We start from the raw sequence: 5934 nt of genomic DNA, 5'->3' as shown, positions 1-5934 counted from the left end.
CAGTGTTCCCGCAGCTGTGACTGGCCCACCGGGGTACCGCCACAGGCCAGGCTTAATCACTGCCTCTCACTGCAAATCCTTTTTAGTCTGGAGTGGCCAGATTCCATCTGACAAGCGACGCCTAATTGCCCTCTGATTACCCACGGGGACAGGTGCTTGAGCAGTGCGGTTTCCACCCACAGCCCAATGCAAGGTTTTTGTGTTTGATAAATCCTTCCACCAGCTCTGTGCACTGCCCCACCAGACACACCTGTGGCAGAGGTGAGGAGGCACACATTCAGGGGTTTGGGGTTTACATTAGGGGCAGAATTCCTCACGCTCCCTTCACCGCCACTGCCAGCCTCGCGGTCCAGCCCACCATCGTCTCACCCGATCTCCAGGTGCGCCCTGCACCCAGGCTCACTCTTTCCAATCCTTCCTCCGCATGACTGCCAACGGGTCCTTCCCGAGTGCCAGGGATTGCCACGGTGTCCCTTAGCTTCAGGACAGAGTCCCAACGCCTCAAGCCTTGCAAGAGAAGCCTCCCAGCCTTATTTCTTGTCAGCCGGCACGCGGCCTGGCATGTCGTAGATGCCAACAGGTACTTCCGAGCTAAGTCAGCGTGTTTCCCACTAATGCCAAGAAGCAGCGGAAACAACAGCGGGACGTGTTGTGACATTTCGCTCGGTGGAACGTCTCTTGGTCCCGAGAGCAGTTCATAGGAAACATTAATTTTTGCCTTGAACTTTTAAAAGATGAAACTATCGTTTTTCTAGCATGCTGGTGACGTTTTCATCTTCTACCTTTCCCTCACGTGCTTCATGGGCTCCCTGTGTCCTGTAGGTTGACTTTGAAATACCATTCCCCCCTCTTCTTCTCAATCACTGAGGTCAATTTTTGGCCCATTTCTATAGCACTCTACATGCACGATCTCACTTATCTGTCCCCTGCGTTCGGGAGGCATAGGGATTTGAGCACAGGTAGGGACAGCTGTCGCCTCTCCTGCCTAGGTCCCTGCTCCTATATAAAAAGAGAAATGCCTTCATCCGTTTGCAGCTAGAATGGATGAAATGATGGTTCTGCTTGGCTTTTCCAGCCTTTTGTCATTCTTTCCCCCACTGGAGATGAGGTTAAGGGAGCTGATTTATACGGGTATTTCCTCCACCAAATGTACAAAAAACATATTCCACTGCTCACCAAAAACTCTCCCTTTGTCGCCTTCCTGCCCACCACTACCACCGGGAGGTCGTCCCCCGGGTCCTCTCCCAAGTAAATACACATCTGAGCAGAAAAAAATTGTCCAACAATCTCATGGAGTCACGGAGTTGGAGCCCACATTAAGAATTCCTGTTCTGGGGGCGCCTGGGTGGCTCAGACACTTAAGCGTCCAACGCTTGGTTTCGGCTCGGGTCACGAACTCACGGTTCGTGAGTTTGAGCCCCACATCGGGCTCTTGGCTGACAGCACGGAGACTGCTTGAGATTCTCTCTCTCTGCTCCCACGCCCCCCCACCCCCGCCGCTTCATGCTCTCTCTTTCTCTCTCTCTCTCAAAATAACTAAATAAACTTAAAAAAAAAAAAAAAAAAAAAGAATTTCTTGCTCCAGAGGGTGAATAGGAAAAGATTTTTCGCAAGTGATGTTTAGGGCAGCTGACTCTAAACAGAGCCAGCAACCTGGTTTAGAATTTTCGATCTTTCCCTTGGGGCGCCTGGGTGGCGCAGTCGGTTAAGCGTCCGACTCAGCCAGGTCACGATCTCACGGTCCGTGAGTTCGAGCCCCGCGTCAGGCGGTCCGTGAGTTCGAGCCCCGCGTCAGGCTTGGGCTGATGGCTCAGAGCCTGGAGCCTGTTTCCGATTCTGTGTCTCCCTCTCTCTCTGCCCCTCCCCCGTTCATGCTCTGTCTCTCTCTGTCGCAAAAATAAATAAACGTTGAAAAAAAAAATACCTTTAAAAAAAAAAAAAGAATTTTCGATCTTTCCCTTGTTTTTTTGTTGTTGTCGTCGCCGATCGTCTTAAGTCCTGGAGTCAGCGACTATTTCGAATGGCTTGTCTCCAGCTCAGTGGCGTCCTCCAACATCCCCAAGGGCGGGCAGCCCAGGAGAGGAAGCACCGTCGTCTCAGAAGGGAGCACGTTCTCCTGTGCGATCGCGTGTGACAATAAATCTTGACCATAGACGCGTGGCTTGCTTACTCCCCCCCTACCGAGATTGACCATTTGGCACCGAATAGTATCTGTGATCATGGGAGTGAGCCTGCTCGTAATGGCTTCAGGTTGGTTCTTTCAGATATTTATTGGGGATCTCTGTGTGAGATGCCGTGGCAGCCACAGTCGGGCCACCTGGGCCAGTGCCATTTTAGTGGTAAAAGGCGCAAAAACATCGGCGTGAGATTTCCCCTTGCTTACAGCCGGGTTGCGGAAAAAAGGCTCTCCGTGAGTTTCAATCCCATCATCATCACACACACACTTTTTATTAAGCTTCTATTTAGCAAGCAACGAAAGTATGTAAATCCGGAAGAAAGGGCCTCAGTGTCCTCTGGAGAAAGTGGAAGGACTTTTTTTTTTTTTTCTTTCAAATCACCTTGAGCCATTAAGAACCTTTGGTGGCTGGTTGTCTTTGCCAAAAAGTGCTGTTTGAATATTATAACTGGACGAAGAGTTACGTAAGCACTGTTGTTTCTATTTAAACTGCTTCAGGGAGATGCCAATAAATAGTAAGGATAAACTGGGGCGCCTGGGTGGCCCAGGCGGTTGCACGTCCGGCTGCACCTCAGGTCATGATCTCGCGGTTCGCGAGTTCGAGCCCCGCTGCTGTTAGCCTGTCAGTGGAGAGCCTACTTCGGATCCTCTGTCCCCCTCTCTCCGCCCCTCCCCCACCTGCGCTCTCCCCCAAATAAACACATCTTTTAAAAATAAAAAGAAAGAAAAGAAAGAATAAAAACAAAAATAATAAGGATAAATTTCTTGAGCGGCGGCCCGCTCATGGCGCTGAGACCAGCTGGGAAGGCATAGCCGTCTCCGTGGAGTGATTTCAGGGGTTCGAGGAGAACCCCACCCCGTGCTTAAAAGTACACACTGAGGTATCGGGGTACCCGAAAAAACAACAACGGCAAATATTCCCTGGAAGGCTGTCTCAGCACCCTCCAGAGCCCCTGTAATTGAACAGCTGGGTTTATTGCCCATCCCAGCGAAGTCTGGAAAAGTCTGGCTGGAGATACAACTTGAAGAGTTTTGAACTCTATTTTTAGGACCTCTAGCTATCTAAAGGCCACCACCCAGGTCCTTTTACATTTCTGAGGCCTGACACCATCCTTCTGGGTGCTGGCGGCCAGGACTCCCCAGAGGCGCGCCCTGGGGCCGCGGGAGCCTCCCCCACCGTGGGCCCGTGGGAGACCCTGGCCCCCAGCCAGCGGTTCGGGACAGACCAGCCCAGGGATCTTGCCTGCCGCAGGGTCAGGCTGAGTCTGGCCCTGACTTCCCCCTGCCCTGCTGGTTCCCCTGGGAGTGTCTCCTTGTTAAATCCTGCGCACAAGTCCGAGTCTCAGGGTCTGTTTCTGGGGAACCGAGAGCTAATCGTTTAACAAGGCTTCTTGCATTTAACAAAGCAACATGCCTCTGAATGGCATGGAGAACCCTACCCCACCCCCAGGCTCCCTTCAATTTCTGGTATTCCAGAAGCAACTATGTTACATTCAGCTTAGCTTTTATATTTTGCTTTTTTTTTTTTTTTTTTTGGTGTGTTCATTTACATGACATCTCTAAATCATGGTCTTACAGCGCTGTTTCCTTTTCTCTTGATTTTCCCAAACCGAATATGAAGATTAACACCTACACGCACACGTGCACACACACTTCTCCTTCCGTTCTCCTAAACGGTTATAAACTGACAATACTAGGTTACTCTTCTATAGAACTTATTAATGGGTGGTTCGGTTGGTTAAGCCTTGACTCTTGCTTTCGGCTAAGGGCGTGATCTCACGGTTCATGAGTTCAAATCCCGCATCAGGCAATAAACATATACATATATATATGTATATATATATATATATACATATATATATATCCTTTAGGCATGGATTTTGTAATCCCCAAGGGCTCCAAAACTTTTAGGATCTTCTTCTTCCCCCTAGTGTTCTGGAATTTTCTAGGGATATGTAGCGCTGTGTCTCGCTATGGCCTGTTTTACCACTGGACCAGGCGGAGTGGGCTCACGTATTCTGGAAACCCATGATCTTCAGTCAGAAGACTTCGTCTCTAATTGTTTCTTAAATGATGCCCTTGAGAGCCTTCGTGTTCTCACCTTTTCTTTCCTATTTTTCATTTCTTTTTCTTTTTGCTCTCTTTCCTGGAAGATTTCCCCACCTCTATCTTCTAAACTATCTACCGGGTTTTTTAATTTTTCTACACTATTTTTATGTGTTTATACTTTCTGCTACTATGTTTTTTTAATTTTTCATAATGTTTATTTATTTTTGAGAGTGGGGGAGGGGCGGAGATGGGGGAGACACAGAATCCGAAGCAGGCGCCAGGCTCCGAGCTGTCGGCACAGAGCCCCACGCGGGGCTCGAACTCACGAGCTGTGAGATCATGACCTGAGCCGGAGTCGAACGCCCAACCGACCGAGCCACCCAGGCGCCCTGTGCGCCTGAATGATGACGGAGAACTGGGGAAGCCCGGTGTTTGGAAGGCTCTGCGCTCAGGCTGGTCACGTGCCCCAGCTGTCTGCAGACGGGGTGCTTCCGGCTGCTAGAATCCCAGAAGCTTTGTGGAGGACAAGACTGGGAATCTCCCTGTTCATTAGACAAATTTTCTCTGTCTCCCTTACCCTCCACTGTGCTAGATCCCCATTAATCCAGAGACCTTATGTTTCCTCCTTCGTTGGCTGTAACTCCACACTTCTGATGGAGCAGGGGGCAAGGGGAAATTGCCTAAAGCGACGACTCTGTGTGTGTGTGTGTGTGTGTGTGTGTGTGTGCACGTGTGTGTTGTAAGACCTAAAATTTCATACGCTGCCTTGACATCTTAGAGCCTCACGGGGCCCCAAAGCTCTAACTGAAAGTTTCCCTACTCTGACCAAGCATGTTCCCCCCACCAACCAAGAAGGGCACCCCCTCCCCCCACCTCGACGAGATCCCTTGCCAGCCAGACCAGCCACATTCTACCCATTTCTCAATCTGACTTCACCTCCTTGCCAGCCCGTGACTTAAACAAACAAATCATATTCTCCCGTGGGAAGCGGGGGGCACCCCGCCCCTTGTTACCGCACAGGCTGTCTCTACTGGTTCACTCTGCCCCTGATGCGAGCTTTGTATGGCCCTGCGTGGCAGGCTGTGTCCACCTCTCCCAAGCAGTGAGCATATGTGACTAATGGACTACTGTCACCCCCCCGTCCGGGGTCAAGTGTCACGTGCTCAGCCATCACACGCTGTTCGGATCCCTCCCTCACCAATGGGGTGCAGAATCTGAAACAGGCTCCAGGCTCTGAGCTGTCAGCCCAGAGCCCAACGCGGGGTTCGAACTCACAGACCGCGAGATCATGACCGTAGCCGAAGTTCGATGCTCAACCGACTGAGCCACCCAGGCGCCCCCTGACTGCTTCTTAAACAGACCGTCAGTCAGTTCTTCCGTTTCTTCCGCAGGTAGACAGAAATGCTGTAAAGTCAGCCTGGAATTGATTCGGGCTCCATTTCCACTTCTAGCTGTGTGGCCTTGAGGAAGTTATTCAACTTTTCTGTGCCTCAGTTTCCTCATCTGAGAAGTGGGAGCATTAACAGTACAGGGTTATGGTGATGAGTACATGAGTACATGAGCCCCTACATGCAGAGGGGGCTCACTTTGGGCTTCTTAATGAAGAGGGTAGACGAAGTGTGAGCATTTCCTGCTCGCTTCTGAAACCCTAATAAACAGACTGAACGGACATCTTCCCCAAAAGCACATTACCCCAGAAGGACAACAGA

This window comes from Felis catus, chromosome A1 (genome assembly GCF_018350175.1).
Source record: "Felis catus isolate Fca126 chromosome A1, F.catus_Fca126_mat1.0, whole genome shotgun sequence".
Classification (NCBI taxonomy): domain Eukaryota; kingdom Metazoa; phylum Chordata; class Mammalia; order Carnivora; family Felidae; genus Felis; species Felis catus.
This window is presented reverse-complemented; position numbering follows the sequence as displayed.